The 18558-nt window shown below is 42.9% G+C and overlaps 1 long non-coding RNA gene across 1 annotated transcript in view; it reads right to left on the bottom strand.

The window, feature by feature from the left end:
* Positions 1-1704: 1704 nt before the first annotated feature.
* Positions 1705-18558, bottom strand: part of LOC111729898 — a 274325-nt gene continuing 257471 nt past the window's right edge. The window contains exons 2-3 of the long non-coding RNA XR_002776449.1: positions 8194-8315; positions 1705-2721 (exon numbers count right to left, since the gene is read on the bottom strand). This is a non-coding gene — a long non-coding RNA (uncharacterized LOC111729898). The remainder of the gene's footprint in view (positions 2722-8193; positions 8316-18558) is intronic.

Raw genomic sequence — 18558 nt, 5'->3', positions numbered from 1 at the left:
CAAGAACTCGCCCTCTCTTTTTACAATGGGGAGAATGTTTCTGTTGAACTCCTTGCGTCACCTGATTTTAAGGACCCAGAATGGGCAGCTCTGAATGACTGAGCTGGAGAGACAGGCAGGCTGCAGGTCACCGGAAGGCTCGGGCAGGGAATCCGTCCCTTCCTTTCGTAGACATAACTCAGGGAGCAAGGTCCAGTGCCTCAGGAATGGAGAATCGGCCCCTTTAGAAAGCAGAGCTGGCCCCCGCCTCTAGTGAGTCTCCCCAGGGGTTAGGGTTCTCACTGAGCCATTATTATTATTATTATTATTGTTTGAAATGCCTCATAATAACCAGGATAGATTTCTTAGGAAGCCAAATAATGGGATGCATATCCACCCTGGCTTTATAATTAATGTTTGCATCATTTATCTTTCGTGGAAAGATTATTCTGACTAACGAGGTTCTGGGCCACTAATTCATTACACTGCCTTGTCACTTCCTGCTCCTTCTTATTACCCAGAAATAGACTCATTAGTCAGAGTTCAATGACAGGGAGAAATTGTGTTCATTAATTTAATTCTCTCACTCACTTCTGGTCCCCATGTTTGTCCAAAATTGGGGATTAGAAGGGGGAAAAATTAGTTGTCTTAAGTCTTTGCTCCTGCCTCATTATACCTTCCACCTCACTCCTGTTGAATCAGAGAAAGGCCAGAGCAGCTCATAGCAGTGGCCACATAGGCACTGCCCTTCCTCAACTCAAAGCTATGGGCGGTAGGTGAGAGACACAGCCCAGGGATTTAGGCATCTGTAATACATAATTGAGTTTTTTTTTTTTAACCTTGACTCTCAATTGCTGTTGTTACCTGGGAATCCTTAGAAATACCTAGCCATCCCCAACAATAGATGCTGTGGGATATATGTATATGTACATATGTATATATATGTACATATATGTATATGTATACATACATATATGTATATATGCACATACACCACAAGAATATAAAGTGTTATGGTATAGTGTGTAAAGCCTAGGCTCTGGAGTTAGATGGACATGATTTTGAATGCTGCCTCTTCACATGTGAGCTGTGTGTCCTCACTCAAGATGCTTAATCTCTCTGGGCTGTAGTCTCTCATCCACAGAATAGGAATGACAATAGCTATCTCTTCTTATTATGAGGATCAAGCTACGTGAGGCACCCGAAGCAGTCCTCACAGTGTGCTACAACTATTAGAGCTTGGATGAAAGATACTCTTGGAGTTAAAATAATCAAAGATCATTCAGTGGGAAGAAGGAATGTCTCCAGGCAGGGGATCCTAAAGGCCCGGCTGCACGTGGAAACACCTGAGGACACCTAGGCCCATTGACTGGGAATCTCTGGGCACGAGGCAAGGCATCAGTGTCTTTAAAACCTCGGTGTTTCTAAGGAGAAGTTAAGGCTGAGAACCACTCGACTTCTCGAGGTCCGTGGTGAGCAATTTGAACTTTAATCAAGCACAGACAGTAAGCCAGCTGTGTTGTTTCTGAAAGGACTGCCCACAGCTGTTTCACTGCTAGTCTATCCTTGTTCTGGGAAGGAGTTCACTGCTGCGGGACAGGGAAATTTCCCTGGTCCCTCCATGAGCAGGGATAGTGTCTTCATGGTTCCAGGTGCTGGGCAGAGCACAGGAAGCAAAAGCAACCCCAGGGCCTGCTGTCATGAGGCTGCCAGTCTATTGGGAAACTGGAACCAAGTCACCAATGAACCATTAGGTGCAATCCAAAACATAGCACCGAGAGAAAAGGGCTGACCCCAGACCGGAGGCACAGCCTGGGGACCAGGAAGGTTTTCCTGAGTAAGGGTCTTGGATTGAGTTATAAAAGATCCCGAGGGTCACCTAGAAAGAGACAGAGAGAGAGAGAGAGAGCGTGCAGGGTGCTTTCCAGGCAGAAGGACTGAAGACCAGTTGCAAGACCTTGTGGCTAAAGCAAGGAGAGCGTGGGGAAGAGATGGGCTAGGAAGCAGCTGAGGCCAGAACCAGCAGAGCCTGGTAGACTCAGTGGACTATTTGGATCTTCCTCTTTAAGGGCAAAGGGAAGCTCTTAAATTGAGAAATTTAAAGTGGTACGAAAAGGTGGGATGGTAAGGTGGAATAAACTATCCCTCAAGCCCACTCACTTCCTAGCACTCTGGTTCTGAGGGCCAAGGGGACAGCATGATGTGAGGGACCAGTCGAAGCACTCTACCCCTGCTGAGAGCCTCTGGACTGCCCCTTATGGAAAATCAATGTAGCCTCAGATGTGGTCACCAACAGGTAGGCTGTATTTCTCACATATGTTGGGGTAGAAAATCTCAGAGAACTTCTGCTCTACATCTTTACTCGTCAGGAAACTTATCAATAGCTCAGCTTCCAGAATATTGATAGCAGCAGCTTCTGGAAAGTCATGTCCTCCTTCATGTTTAATTGTTCATTTGGAATTTTGGTGCGGCTGTATCATCTGTTTGTGAGTATAACTCTGTGACTCTGTCACCAGGCATCTGGACACATCTGTTGGACTGATTCTGTCCTTTTGTGGACCCTAGAAGCTGAGGACCGTGTCCTTGGTAAACCCACAATGGTTATGTCATCCAGGGCTTCTTGCTTTTCAGTTAGCCTCTGCCCAGAAGTCAGGATCTTCTCTCATCTCAAAATGTCAGAATGGTTTGTGTTCACTGAATATGTTTCTTCATCCTGAGATCCACTGTTCTAGGAAGGGCATGCTGTAGGTGAGATTTCATGTTCATATAGATCAGGATATTGGCAGAACGGTTGACACTCCCCCACACTCACACACTTTCAATGTCTTATGTGTTTGTGGTACATTATATGTTCATGGTCAATAACCTCATCTTTGATAATGCAAATCATTATATGTGAATCTGTACAGTTTGTCTGTAGTCGTTTGTAACTAAGTCTAATTTAAATAGGGAAACATCTGGAGGTACTAAGAGAGAAGACAGGGCTAGTGTAGGGAGTGTGGACCTCCCATGAGCATTCGCCCAAGGCAGTTCTTCTCCCCAAGTCAGTAAGGCAGAGAGCTAATGAATATCAGCCAGATGGGTGAAAAGTAGAAAGTTCACGGGCCTGCACTCAGACCTTAGCCTGCAAGTTGATGAATTAACACAGAGTCCTGAGAACAAACTTGTTGTCTTCAATTACCACAAGTAAAAAGGCCAGATTAAACAAAATTTCCTGGGTAAATATTTAGCACAGTGCCTGGCACATACTAAAAATCACAACATGTTATTTATAATTTCGCTACTAACAGAAATAACAAAAGTTAGAGAACTTGATATTGGTCACTAAAATAACAATATTTGTTATTCATTATCTTAATTTTCAAAACAGCAGTGATATATATATGTGTGTGTGTGTGTGTGTGAGTGTTTGTGTGTGTGTGTGTATGTAGAAATAATCATGCCCTTTATGTAGATAAGAACATGTAATTTGCCAAAGGTCAAGCAAAATCGGGCAAAGCAGGGATTCGACTTGCAAGTTTGCCTCTTTTCCATGGCCCAGAGGAGACTCGGCCTGTTCCCAGACGCACGGGCTGAGTCCTGATGAACTCACCTGTGACTGCATTGGTCTGCTTGGACAGCCACAACAAACTATCATCATTCTGGTGGCTGGGAGTACAAGATCAAGGTGTCTATAGGGTTGGTTTCATTCTGAAGCCTCTCTCCTTGGCTCGTAGATGGCCATGTTCTCCCTTTGTCCTAATATGATCTTTCTTCTGTGTGTATCTGTGTCCTAAGCTCCTCTTTTTATAAAGACACCAGTCAGATTGGACGAAGCATTTCCTCCCATGTGACCTAATTTTATTTTAATTTTCCTTCAAAGGCTCTATCTCCAAGTGCAGTGACATTCTGAGAAACTGGGGTTTAGAGCTTCAACATATGTATTTTTGGAGGGGATACCATGTCAGCCCCAAAACAGTGACCAAGTAGTTCAGATAAAACTCTTTATCCTTTACTTGCCAAGGGATCTACTCTTGGCTTTTCATATTAGTGCAATCATTGTGTACCCACTGCAGTACAAAAAAGGCTTTTCCTCTGAATGGTTGGGCAAATGTCAGGATTAAGATAACTCACTCCGGAGATGAGGTATGGGAAGGATAGGTGAGACGAAGCAGCTTTCTCCAAGTGCCAGTCTTCATGGAAGATCCTTTTTTAATTTCCCGAAGGAACAGGAAGGAATGTGTGAATGCCACTGGCAGACACAGGAAGCATTTAGAGAGTAATTTTCCTAACTGCATGCGTGCACCCATGAATGATCTGCAGAAAGCAGTTACGTGGGTTCTGTCCTCAGTGCCAAATAGATGCGTGAAGGGCTCTCTAAGTCAGCCACACCAGCTCCAAGGCTGTGCTGAGTGATCTTAGTCTCTGTTCTCTTCTTTCAGTCTGCCATCAAAGGAGGGTAACCAGTGTAAATGGCAGCTTTTAAATATTGCTGGAGAAAGGAAAGGTTGAAATCCAAAAGAATGATGCAAGAGCAATAATCACCTTCCTGCAAACTACATTCTGTAATCTTTAGCCTTTGGGGATAATGAACTACATCTCAAATCTGCTTGGTTTATTTTGTTCTACTAAAATGATCAAATTAACATGTAGGAAGAGGAGACATGGGAACAAAAACGTGTGTCTTGCGTATTCATTCGGTACCTGGCACTTGGGGATAGACAGCTGGAGAGAGGGGGAGTTTAATTTCCTGGGGCCCACACGTTTCTGAGTGATTGGCAGGCTAATTTTGCTCTCCACTAGGCCTGGTATTGAAAAGAAGTGAAGACTCAGAAAGCTGCCAAAAATTGTTCCTTGCTTTTGGCAAAAATTCTAGACCTCATCAGAAAAATCAAGAAGTAGACTTAGAGATTTGGGAAGCCAAGGTGAAAGGAAGTTTTTAAGGAAATGGTAATAGGTATGTATTGTTAGAACATCCTTTCAGAGGTATTATTCTCTGATTTGTCTCCTATTAAGTTCATGAAATAGTATTATACTTCATTTGCCTTAGTCATGATGTAAGAGGCTCAGCGAATTAAATAAATTGCCTGAGGGCATACAGCAAATTAATGGCAGATGCAGGCCTCAAATCCAAGTTCTTCTAAGCCTTGTCAAGTTCTTTTCTCACCTATCTGGGCTGGCTCCTCCAAAGCCCTGTCCAGAGGGTGCCTATACAGTCAAGAGGTCAGTTGATCTAAACAGCTAGAAAGTCCCAGTGTGATTTACAGACTTTCCTTTTCCGTCCCCCTATGCTCCTCTGGGATAGCATAGGTGGCATACAAGCAGTTAAGTTCATAGATATTGGAGTATGAGAAGTACAAATTCAAATCCAGTCTTCAAGGTCAGGTGACCTTAGACAAAATATCCTTTCTCCTTAAACCTCGATTGCCTTATGTGTATAAAAAGGATGCTAAAACCAACATCATAGGATTGTTTTAAAAATTAAACATGTGTGAATGTACATGTGCATGTGCATGCATCATTTAGCATAGCATCTGACACTTAGTAAAGATTAGCTTTAAAGAGATGTAATGAAATGGTCCTTGCCTAAAGCGTGGGAACATAGCAGTACCCAAAACGGGCTCTGCAAGGGTAGCAGAAGGCCGGGCTTGGTGTGGCTTTCTATATATCCTTTGTTTCAGTCTATACCACCTCACACTCATGGCTGCTTCCTGAAACGCTGAGATTCCAGTGCCCAAGGAGCACAAATTTCAGCAGATAGCCTGGCCTTCTTCTAGGCTAGAACTGGTGAGGACAGACAGAGGATCGAGGAAGGCCACATAACCCAGAGTGGAGAGAAAAACAGAGAGGGGTAGATCAATGCTGGAGCCTACATGACTAACTATCCAACTCGGGGCACTGAGGCTGGGGAAGCAGCCAGATCGATGGATCACAAAGCAAGTGAAGAACCTGGGGAAGTTAAACACAGTGACTGGGCATGGCTTTCGATAAGAGATTGGGGAATGAAGCAGAACGCATATATATCTCAGGAAACAACGGAGGGGGCAGATCAAATTCTAAAAATGGTCTTTGCTCCTTATCACCTTTCAAAGACAAAGTCACAGCTTTGTGTGTTTGCATCTAAAAATATGCGTTTGTTTGTGTGAGTATATGGGAGTGTTGTGTGTTTTGGGATGTATGTGTGGGCAAGCACTACCCGCTTGTCCTGTTCCACAGAGTGCTGTGATGATGGGAAAGGTGTTGTTTATAAGGTAGGTGCAAATAGAATTTTATTCTTGTAGCTCTGAGAACTGTAGCATATTAAAACTATTCAAATATATCCCATGTACTTACATACTCTGTGGAAATTTTTCTTGTAAAATTAACATATACTCTATTACCTCCTTATTAACAGGAAAATTTGAGGTGCTGACTTCATCCATTACAATAGTACGGGCCTCCCAATGCCTCCTGCTTCTGAACTGACAAAGCAAGTTATTGTACTCAAAGGAGAAGCCTGGGAGAGAATGCTGCCCCTTTCCCACCCAACCAACTCTTGCCATCTGTATAAAAGACAGAATACCAAGACAAGAAAGAAATTATGTCACAGCCCTTATTCTGTTGATGAATTCCAAAAAAAGAGATGATTTTCCAACTTAATCAATGATTCAATCGACCTCGATCTAAAGGCAGCAAATAGAAATTTTCATTTGTGACAAAAGGGCTACAGAAAGCCTTATGGCTAAAAACCCCAACTTTTTATTGCCCTATGGGGTAAGAGTCTAGGATGGCTTCTTGGTTGCAGGTTTTCTTGTTTTCAAATCAGGTTGTAAGGTGTTCGGAGCACCGACTTGAACTGGGATGCAGATAGATGGCAGCTCAATTGTCCCCATTATGCAGGGCAGTACTAAGAAGCATTCTCAGGCCTTTCTATAGCTACAAAAATGTAATAGGAGTCACTGTGTCTGTAGAGGAAATATGATTTAAAAAACACAAGATTGGAATATGACATCATGAAAAGTGATGTTTTATGGTATTTTATATACGATGAAATTTCTCATTTCAGAGGAGGAAGTTACATTTTGAGCTTTTTTCCTCTTTGTTGAAATTGAAGAAAAGAGAATTTAAAGAACATAGGTATGTCCAAATTTCAGAAACAAAACTAAGCATCTTTAAAAACAAATTCTGGTATTTTCGCCTCTGTCTAGCATTTCTGATATCTACAGATTTTTTCTCAGATGTGTGGATGAGATTGTCTCCTCTGAGACCTTTGGCAGAGATCGAAGTCATTTTTATCTTTTTGCTCTTCCTAACAACCCAACCTCCAAACACTTCTGCTTATCTCTCTTAATTGGACTTACAAAGGGCTGCACATTTTAAATATTTTTATTGAATTGAGTTCTATGTCCTTGGTCTAGATTTATAGACTGCTAAATAGAATCTCTCTCTCTCTCTCTCTCTCTCTCTCTCTCTCTCTCTCTCTCTCTCTCTCTCTCTCTCTCAAAGAAAATAACAAATACATTTGGGCAGAGTCATCAGTCAATTATTTCCATGGATTATTCACAAATCATAGGAAAAATAAAAGTATTTCCTTTTTAATCTTAGGAGAGAGCAATTGATTTTAAGAATTGTAGGAAAGCCCAAATTAGTCTTGAACTTCAAAATGACTTTCCTGAATGGCCAAGAAGAAGTAAGATGATTATGATAAATTGGCCTCCAGCTCCAGAAAGCCACTCTCCTTCATAAGGAGAATGTATGTTTTGCCTCAGTGACCACACAATAGAAAAACACATCCACAGTAATTAGGCAGATCTTAAAATTAAGTAAATGATTCTTAATGTACCCGAGAATCTCAGTTTTCTCACAAATCTCCTTTCCATCCAGAAATTCCCATACCGTTTGCAGTCCCATCAGGACAGGAAATCTCATCTTGCACATTCCTAATTTTGTCTTCAGCATGTTTCCCTTAATTCCTCTACCACCAGCCACAGCAAAGTACCTGATACATGGCATCAGGGCACAGAACCGCAACTCATTTGAGACCTGAAACGTCACCAGGGACGGACCCCTTGGCGACAGCACTAGCCAACAATTTTATAGAACCAACCTCTTTCCAAGAGCAAAGTCATCTCCGTCTAAAAAGCCACAACCGTATCCAGACCTCCAGTCCTGGGGAAAAGCATTCACCATGGACCCTGGGGAAGAGCCTCCCCCTGCCCATCTGGGCAAAGGATGATGAATTCAGTGGGCACCTACCTGTGATGCCCCTTGACTGCCACCTCTTCCCACCTTCCCCGTTTCTTTTTCCGCTCATTTTTTTTCCACTTTAAAAACATCCAACTTTGCCTTGGGGATGAGCAGAATGAAATGTCACTTACCTATAAAAAAAAAGAGAGACAGAAAAGAACACCATGCATCACATTACATACAAGTTCTTTGAAATCAAGGCCAGCTTCCGACTTTGAAATTGTAAAAATAAGTGAATATTATTTTTTCACCCTACCTTTCTATATTTAATGAACCTCAGAATTTTGCGAGATGCCCATCACCAGATCCCCGCCTCCCGTCATGATTTTCCTTTTGTTTTGTTGCCACTTGCTGTCCCTCTTCCCCACCCTGCCTGCTCCCTCTCCTCATCGAGGAAAGGTAAGGAAGGAATGAGGGAAGATATGGAAACCATGCAGATCAAGGGGGTACCTCAGATGTGGGCATTGAAGTGGTGAGGCATGTGGAACCTCTATTCTCACAGGTGGTGGCCTCAAGCACCTGGGGTCAGTGTTGGCTGATGCTTATTTTGAAGGAAGGCCCCAGTTCCTTGCAGAGTGACTTTCATTAAAGGCTTTGGTTCTGAGCCCTTCTCCTCTCTCTCCCTTGCCCATCTCCTCCTCACTCCTCCCAGTTGGACTGAATTCACTCAAGATCCCTCTCCTTTCCTTTGTCATACAGCATCCACAGTTTCACCTTAGTGCCACTGTTCAGATCTGCTTTTACATAAACTGCTCATGATCACAGCACCGTAAGGCCAGTTGTGACCTGCATGGATAATTTTCCCTGGTCCCGTGCCTTAAAAGCATTCAACCCAGTTCATCTTCTTCCTAGGAGACCCTCTGTCTGAGAACTCAGGCTGCTGAGTCCACACTTCACCTGGCTCCTGGTCTCAGAGGCATCCACCCTTCACACAGCAGGCTCCTCACCACCAAGCTGGTCTCCACCTCCCTCTGCCACAAGGGAGCCAGGCTCTGCACCTTCTACTTTCGAGAAGAGCCCCTTATCTTGCCATGTACCAAATCCTCAAACATGCCAAATATTTTTAAATTGATTTTAGTGGCCTGCCAGATCTTTTTTCTTTATACCCAATTAACTCAGTTTTTTTTAGTCGTCTCTTAGAGATTTTCATATTCTGTTGTTGCTGTTGTTTTTCCTCCTCTAATTTTCTCTGAGAGCCTTCATGAAAGATACTCCAGAGCTGAAAACTGAATGAAAATGTCACCACAAGTCCTCTGTTTGACTGATTCCAACTCTGCATTCTCCAAAGAGTTTCCAATCCAAGAAGATCTGCCCAAAACGAACTGTGTTCAGATATTTTCAGGGAACACCACACCCTCCTTCTCTTGGAGACTCACAACTGCATTAGTATGTTAAAGACTCTGGGAAGGTCCTCCCTGAGGAGCCACACTGAAGTTTTTTTCTGAAATGATTTGACACAGAAACTTACTTTCCTACCCACAGATTAAAACACTCTTCTTTGCTTCTGAAGGAAGATTATTTTTCATTGTTGTTGTATGAATGTTACATTAAGAAAAACTGATCTAGTTTTATCATAGGCTGTGACCAGGGCCTCCTGAGAGCACTGCCCCCTCTGGTCACGCCCTGTGTAAGCGCGGCCCAAGACTCAACATCCTGGGCTCCAGCTTGACCCCATCCCTCAACCAACGCGAAAACCTCACAAGCTTGCTCACCCCAGTTCCCTCATCGGTAAAAAGGGGAGATCTCTACACACTCTGCAAACTCCATCAGGATGTCATGAGTCTGCAGTGGTACTTTAAATGTGGCTTGTAAACTGCATAAGCAAATCATTTCAAGGACTTGGTATTTAGTACCTCTGTCCTTGGGCTGCTCTCATGGAAAAAGATAGAGAACCCTGGGCCTCAGCTGGCTGGGGAGCTGGTGAAGGATGAGTGGCTTTTGTTTCTCCCATCATGAGAAGTCAGGAACTAGTGTGCCTTGATTACTTCACCTACTCTGAACCCTGAGGGAGAGAATTGATCTTGTAGGTCTTTTTCCATCTTTAATGTCTATGCCTATGAGTTTCCCTCTGTTACACAGAAATGATTTCTCTGCCTTAGTGTTTACACCTTTCAAAGCTTGTCATCCTGTTTCTTCTCTGCTCTGCATCTTTGTAGCTGGGCAGGTTTCTCAGTAGACCCAGAACCTCTAAATAGGGGAAGGAAAGTGAGAGGTGCTGAGTATGATCTGGGGTCAGGGAGCAAAGCCTTGTATGCCTCCACTATTTCTCTTAAGTAGGTACAAACAAGCATTAAAATAATGACGTGTTAATGTAGGCACATGGACTGCAGCTAATGCACACTGGTGGGGGATGTTGATAATGGAAGGTAGTCCTTGTGGTGTGTGGGGGTGTGTGGGAAATCTCTGTACTTTCTGCTCAATTTTAATGGAACCTAAAACTGATCTAAAAATAAAGTTTACAGATTTAAAAAGTCACACTCCTTAAGTTTTCATTATTCAAGAAAATATTCTTGATCATATTTTATGTGCAAGGCCCAGAATTATTTCTTGCAGAACAGGAACATTCCAGGAGATGACTATACTTCATTCTACAGTCCCAAAGTGGGCCTCACAATGCCTTTCACTGGGCCATATGGAAAGAAGAGAAAAAATGGAAAAAGTTTCAGCCCTAGGAGAGCTTGAAAACTTCATGGGAAGAATATAAAAAGTTTGGGAAATACTTAGAAAACCATAAATGCTGGCCCAAGTTTATCTCCCTACTCCAGCTCCTCAACTTTGGGAATCATATCTAAAATTTAAACCCAGCTTAAGTGTCGTGTAGCCTCTAAGCCGCTCTCAGCTCACCTCAGAGTGTTTTACTTTTCCCTCTGTGCCCAACAGTTCGCTGCTTACATTGGCTGTTAGTACTTCTTCCATTTTGCCATTTAAGAGAGTCCATTTTATTTTTTACTCTGCTATGACATTTTGACTTTGCAAACTTAAAAACACCTAGCCCAGGCTTTACAGAAAAATGAGTTATAAGAAAACCAGGTTTTCAGACCTTTTTGAATTTGGAATTGTCGATAAGGAGTTGTGAATCTATATACACCAGATACTGTGATAGCTCTGGGCTGCAGAGATGAAAGATATAACCCCTGCCTTCTTATAATCTCCAGGGGAAGACAGATGAGGAGATGCTGCATTATAGCTGACATGACAGGGTCAGAAAGAGGGTGCTATGAGAAGACAGAATACCCATGTGTTTCCATGGCTGCAGAGAATAATATAGGAAAAAAAAGACTTTGGTGAAAGACTACCAGAGAAAACTTCAAAGAAAAGACTGGCCCTATCTGAGCAGCTCCCATTGAAATGCTACCTTAAAAATCCGCTGACCACCATCTGTCCCCCATCCCTCCACGACAAGGGCAGGCTCGCTTTTGTGTTCTCCCTTCTGGAACTGCAGAGTGTTTCTGCGATGGAGCTCTTCACTGACCTGTCCAGGTGTTCAGGTGCTCACCTTTCTGAAGGGCTCGGAACCTAGACAGAAGCTAACTTAGCAGAAGGGGCTAACTTGCATTCAGCCCCCAAACAAGGTGCTACAAGCCCAGTTCATTCCAATGATTTTTTTGGGGCCGCTCTTTATAGGGCCATCGTAAAACGCTGTTTATAGGAACAGCTCAACTGTTCAAAATAGTTTCAACTGAAGAGCTTAGCCTTCTCTAGATCTCCATTCCTCACTTTAACAGTGAATACCAAGGACAACTCAGCTAACCCATTCAGTGACACAGCCAGGGACGATCCTCAGCTTTTCAGAGTGAAGGACGCCAGATCATCAGGGTGGTTCATGAACTCAAAGGACTCTGGAAAATTCAAAATGTACACACAGTAGTCCCCTTTGTCCACAGGTGTTAAGTTCAAGGACTTCCACTGGATGCATGAAACAGCAGATAGTACTAAATTCTATATACACTATTTTTTTTCCCTATATATACATAGGTATTAGAAAGTTTAATTCATAAATTAGGCACAGTAAGAGATTAGCAATAATAACTAATAATAAAATAGAACAATTGTAACAATATTCTATAATAAAAATTATGTGAATTTGGTCTTCCTCTCCCTCTCTCTCAAAATATCATGTTATAACCTCTCCTCATCTACAGTTAATTGCTGGGTTTTTCTTCTGTCAGGGGATTCCCTTGCTGAAGTCTTCATATAGGCTCAATGCTTTCTAGCACAACACAATGGGAAACATTTTTCCGTTCCAGTCTACCATCCACAAATTTAATGCTGTTTCCATCTTAACTAAGCACTTATCATGCACTGAGGCCCTAACTTTCGCAGCTTGAGGTACGACAGCAAAACTGGCATACATTTCTTTTTCCTTCTTCACAATTTCTATGGTAGAATATTTGTTCTTACTGTTGAACTTAGTAAACTCAGCATATGAAATTTTTCTTTCCTTTTTAAATTGGGAACTTTCACTTTTCACTTAAAGGAAGCACTTTACGGCCTCTCTTTGGCATGTCTGAATTGCCAGCACCAGCATTTCTGCTCTTGGGGGCCATTAATAAATAAAATTAGAGTTTCTTGAACACAAACATTGCAATACCAAGACAGTTGATCTGGTAGTGGAGACGGCTACTAAGTGGCTAACAGGCAGGAAGCACCTGTAGCGTGGAAATGCTGGACAAAGGGATGATTCAAATCCTAGGTGTGACAGAGCAAGGCATCAGAGTTTTCATCTCACACTCAGAATGGCACACAACTGGAAACTTATGAAGTGCTTATTTCTGGATTTTTTTTATTTAATGTTTTTGGACCACAGTTGACTGTGGGTAACTGTAACTGTGAAAAGTAAAACTTCAAATAAGGGGGCACCACTGTATTCTAATGTAGTTCAAGTGCTTTCCACACAATGCGTCATGTTTCAGGGGGAGTGTTTATATTAACTATTACATATTTACTTTGAACTTGGGCTCTAGACTAGCTCTAGTTTCAGCCAAGACTACCTCTTCTCAAATCCTCCCTCTGATGGCTCTCGGTTCCTTAATGAAAGAGAGACAGGGTGAAAGGCAAGTGCCGGGATCCAGGATGTGGCAGTGTCCTTTGTCTCCCCCTTACCTCTCACGCCTATGCTCCCCCTCTGCCTAAACTGAGAATCTGAAAATCTGTAAGGCGGAGCTCTGACCCCACATCTGTGCTGCTGGGACCTTCAACAGCATCTCTGTAACAGACCACATGCGTGGTCAAACCTTTAATTCCTTCTCCTTAGCATTATCAAGGTTCTGTGTCAACTCTCAACTCTACCCATGCCACTAGTGGACCTGGTTATTCTCTTAATTCAGAGGTGCTACCTCACAATCCATACTATATTGCTAGAAGGAGAAAAATAAGGATTGCTCTTGAGTGTATAGAGTCAGTGGAGAAATAACATGCAATTGTCTGGAGCTATAGTCTTTTTAGGCAAGTGCTCTGAAAGGCAGTAGGATGGTTTTAAAATCTCTTCTCTAGACAGCCCCCTGCAGGGATGGGGATGGAGCAAAATCTCTCACACTTTTTCCTAATGCAGAAGAACACTGATGAAATGCAAACACGACCTTCATTTCCTACCCACAGCTTCTCCATGCTCTGGAGACAGAGGTCTGGTGTTACACTTTGCTGGTCGGAAAACCGTGACCCAGGGAAACATCAGCTGGAATCTGGCTCATATGAGAGAATGAAGGAGGGATCGGGAGAGAATTGACTGGCTGTACCTCATTTGCCCTCAGATGCTTCTCAGATAAGTGAGGAGGTCTTCCCAGGAGCTAGGCGACATGTTTACTGGGAGAATGGGGGCAGATGCCAAGATAGGCAATGAACCTGGTCCCAGCATTTCAGAAGGAAACTGTTTTTACCCTACTCTAGCTTCCATTGGAGACCAGAATTCCTCTGAGTAATACCTTTCCTTTCCCTTCATTGCTTCACACAGCTTGGCTAGGCAGATTTTTCTTTTCACCCCAGTGAGTATATTTATTGGTTTTCACAACCGGACACAGCAATGTGCTAACCATCTAGGAGGTCTCAATTTTCCTCCCTACCAGCCCCACCCTCCTTTTCCCACCTCTCCTAAGTGTGAATTTCAAAGGAAAATCATGTCTGTGACTGGATCTGTGACTGCAAGCAAGAGTGCAACCCAACCCAGTCAGTGCTTTAAGGCTGTGGCTCTCTTTTCTCTCTGGCACAAAGTGGTGAAGAATGGCCACCTGTGCAAAGCCAGCTGTGTCAGTGACTCTCCTGTGTTTCTGGGAAGCCCCAGGAACTCATTCTGACCTGGTCTCCTGTGCATCCCTTGTTGACCTGTGAGATGTCTCCAGGAAGTAAGATGAAAAGTGCCACCTTATGCTACTATTTAGTGTTTTCTTCTTGATGACTGGGCAAATATCCAGAAATTGCTAAAAATACCAGAAAACAGAAGCAGAGCAGCTGAAGTTCTGGGGCGGGGTAGGGATCTGAGGTCCCCTTTCCCAGCAGCCAAATTTTTAGATGGCCAGATCGATGGTTCCCACTTTAATGGTACATGAAACTTTCCTGAGCGGGTTTTCAAAACGCCCACACCCAAGCTTCTTTCTAGACCAATCAAATTGGAATCTCTGGGAGTAAGACAATGGATTGCTTTTAAAATGTCATTCCAACATGCAGCCACATTTGAGAACCAATTCTCTGGAGCATGCATGAAGGCCCTTGGAAGGCTGGTTAAAACACAGGTTGCTGATCTCTAGCTCCTGTTTCTAACTGAGTAGGTTTGAGGTGACACCTGAGAATCTGTATTTCTGAGGAGTGGCTGGGTGATGCCAGTGCTGCTGTTTGGGGATCAGACTTTGAGAAGCACTGCATTAGGTTAGTCCATCAGGCTCTTTGAAAGATAAAATGGCCTAGAGGATTTACTTCCCATTATAACTGCAGTTCTTGGAGCTGTGAGGTCCCCATACATCCTCACAGGCTTCCCTGGAATAGATATAAGGGCACTGGCCCTGCCACTGAGAAAGAAGGTCTTCTGGACTTTTCTTTATCTTGCCAGAGCTATGCTTAGAAGGAAAGCTTTCTGAGAAAGGGGCTGTAACAGCCAAATGAAAGGAGGCAAGCATTCACTTTTCCCATCTCTCCTGCTGCCAGAGCATTGACTCTATTCCTTTAAAGAGGAATCCCATGATCCCACCAAATAGCTTCCTAAGGACAGGAAAGAGGTTGCCTTATAACACTGTCACTGAGTACAGCCACATGCACAAGGAGACATGTGTTCTATGTCTGTCGAATCAATCAATTAATAGAAAGCCCATTTAAAAGGTAAGAGAGCCAAGAGGCTGTCACATTGTTTTCTGGTAGAGAGGAAGACATAAGATTAATCAACAAATATTTGACAAACACCTCTGTGAGCACTGAATCTACCTTTTTGATAAGGCTGGAGTCTGTAATAACCCGAGACAGGGCTTTTATTTGCACGGCTTTTTGTGATTTATAGCCCGCTTTTTACAACATTTTATCACCAAAGCATCTCTGTCTTCCCACAATCTATTGCCCAGGAAAGCCTAGAAGAGGCTGGGGAGGCAGATCCTAAGAGGGATTGCTTGGGTGTCGTCCCTTCTGGGTTCTTGTCCTGGAAGCTGCTTCAAGACCCTACACTGGTCGGTGCCCCATGGTTTCCGCCCAGGACTTTCTGGCAGGAGCAGAGAGAGGCCCCACCTTTACATCTCGCTAAACATCTTGCACTTTCCACCGATGAGAATTGGGGACAGCTACAGCAGGGCTATGTGCTGATTGCACGGTACTTCTTTTCCACCTTCTCCTGGACTGTTCTGTACTGGGCAGGCATATACCCACGGCACAAAGATAGTTTTCTCCTTACGCTCCACTCAGCCACACTGTAGCAGGGGAGGAAAAGAGCAGAGGGGGCTGCAATGTCTCCCTCCCTCTGTGCTTGTTCTTCTAGTAAAACACAGAGGCCCCACTGTGACTGTTGATCACATGCAAAGTAAAGGCAAGTTTTGAAATTCATCAGAGATTGCTCCCACAGCTACAGCCAGCCAGGCCTGAGCCTTGCCCTCCTCTAGGGCCTGCTGGCTGCTGCCACTCCTCCAGTGGGAGCTGGGGGAACTATGAAGTCTTTCTAACATCCCACATCTGTTTCATGAGGGAGGGATGGGAGACTGAGGAAACAAAGTAGGGGGAAAAAAGAATAAATTTAGAAAAAATCCGTAAAAGGGAAGAATTTAAAAGAGACTGTTGAGATCCCTTTGTTCTTTTCCTATTTCTCCTTCTTTCTGTAGTTCATACAGTATACATCAGTGGGAACCTGGTGACTAAGGTTTGCTTAATCCAGCCTCTGGCGAGTCATTGCAGAGGCTTCTCATGTAGGTTGGTAGCTGTAATGATGCTCTAGCCTCTGATCTATGGATTTTATGGGCAATTTTAGGAGATGGGTAATAAGGTCGCTCCAGTAAACAGTCTGGTTGAGCAGTAAAAGATGAAGATATTTGCACAGGTTACATTTCAAGTGGCTTTCTGAAGGAGGAGTGGCTGTCACCAGCTGCCACATGTTCCAATGCTTACTTCCTCCTCCAAGGGTCTGAAGCCCCTGAACTTGCTAAGATTCCTGCCCCACTGCAGGGAGGAGTAAGTACATCGTGTGGTGCACCTTCACATGTTTGCTTGTTTATTAATGAGAGTGGATATGGTTTCTTCCTCTTCCCTTCAGGCCGCTGAGCAGCCAGAGGAGGGCACACTGAACTGAGTCACGCTGTAGAACTTCTAACTTCAGAATTCTGACTTTTGGGAGTCCCTAAGAGGGTAAAGAATAGACATCCCCTGCCAACCCAAGACCCGCTCTATCTCTTTCCAGACTTAAGGTGAGTCAACAGCTATCTTGCCCCAAATTAAACTGCTAAATATGTGGCAATACACTGAGGAACAACCTTCCAAAAAGATCAATAGCAAGAATGGGTTGAGCACTTATGAAAGTGAGCCATCAAGTGTGTGGACTTCAGTCTGAACCCTATGCAAAGGAACTGAGACTGGAGCATCAAACTGCATAGTTTTGGTTTATGACCACTGGAAATCTGAGTATTATCTGGATACCTGCCTTCCCATTAAGTGCATTTGATTGCCAAGGAAGCCTCATCAGGGACCATGGTGTATTATCTCAAGTCTTTTCTCATTGGAAAAACATTACAATAATAGTATCTCTATGTGTTACTCAGTGTAAAAAGTCCTTTTGTGTATATTACTTACTATTACATTTGATAAGAAGTCTTATATGGTCAATATTCTTTTAGGATCCCATTTTATAAAAGAGGAAACTGATGTTAGGGAGGTCATCAAAGTCACAAGTTGTTAACTCCTAGATCAGTGGCAGACCCTAATTCCTGTGCCAATCCATATTCTAAGGATTCTGATGAAAGAATGTCAGATTCCTGCACAGGATTAAGCAAACCTTAGTCACCAGCACTGCTGGCGATCACCTCCAGCTATTTTTAGCCTGTACTCAGAACTTCTCAGAACAGCACAACTGATTAGTTGCCCTACGCAGACTCCTTTACCTCAGCCTGGGAAGCAAACATTTAAGCTTATGAGCCCCAAGCTGAATGTCTATCCAAGAATCCTACCAATGTCAGGGAATAAGCTTTATTCTGTGGCATCTACCAAGGAAACCCACTTAAACTTATTACCGAATGTGTCCAATTGATTTGGGTGCATACAACAAGGAGTTAATTCTCAATAAATGATTTTAATAATTGGTCAGTATTTATTCAACTTGTTTTTTGACTAGATATACATGAGTAGAGTTTATGTGGTGACTACTGGGTGTTAAATGAAAATCAACTGATCATCAAAAATGTATTTACTGAGGATTAATTCTGCAATAACCACCTACACAGATCTATCAAAGTAAATCCTCAATACATGCATATTTGGAGAGCTTAATTTAAATTGTTTTTACAAAGCAAACTTAAAGTAATATACTTTGGAGAGGAGTTAGCAGTTGTAGAAGCCAAGACCTAGGGTTATTTGTTCTGTTTAACTAAATAAGTGACAATATTCTTGATTTTTTTTAATCTACAGATTTATAAACCAGGTGTCCTCCCCCCACACACACACACACAAAAAACCAAGAAACAAACAAAAAAACTAGCACTTCTGATCAGTAGATTTAAATTTATGTGCAATTAATTGATGATTAATGTATCTACATGCCTGAAAACATTTGGAGCTGGCACTGGAGTCACTTCCTGTCTCCAAAAATAACTCATTTATCATCCTAAGATGAAGGCATAGATAGATAGATAGATAGATGATAGATAGATAGATAGATAGATAGATAGATAGATAGATAGATAGATATAGATATAGATAGATAGA

Source organism: Pteropus vampyrus, unplaced genomic scaffold (assembly GCF_000151845.1).
Source record: "Pteropus vampyrus isolate Shadow unplaced genomic scaffold, Pvam_2.0 Scaffold288, whole genome shotgun sequence".
In the NCBI taxonomy this organism is placed as follows: Eukaryota; Metazoa; Chordata; class Mammalia; order Chiroptera; family Pteropodidae; genus Pteropus; species Pteropus vampyrus.
The sequence above is the reverse complement of the archived record's forward strand: the minus strand, read 5'-3'. Positions and strand labels throughout refer to the sequence as shown.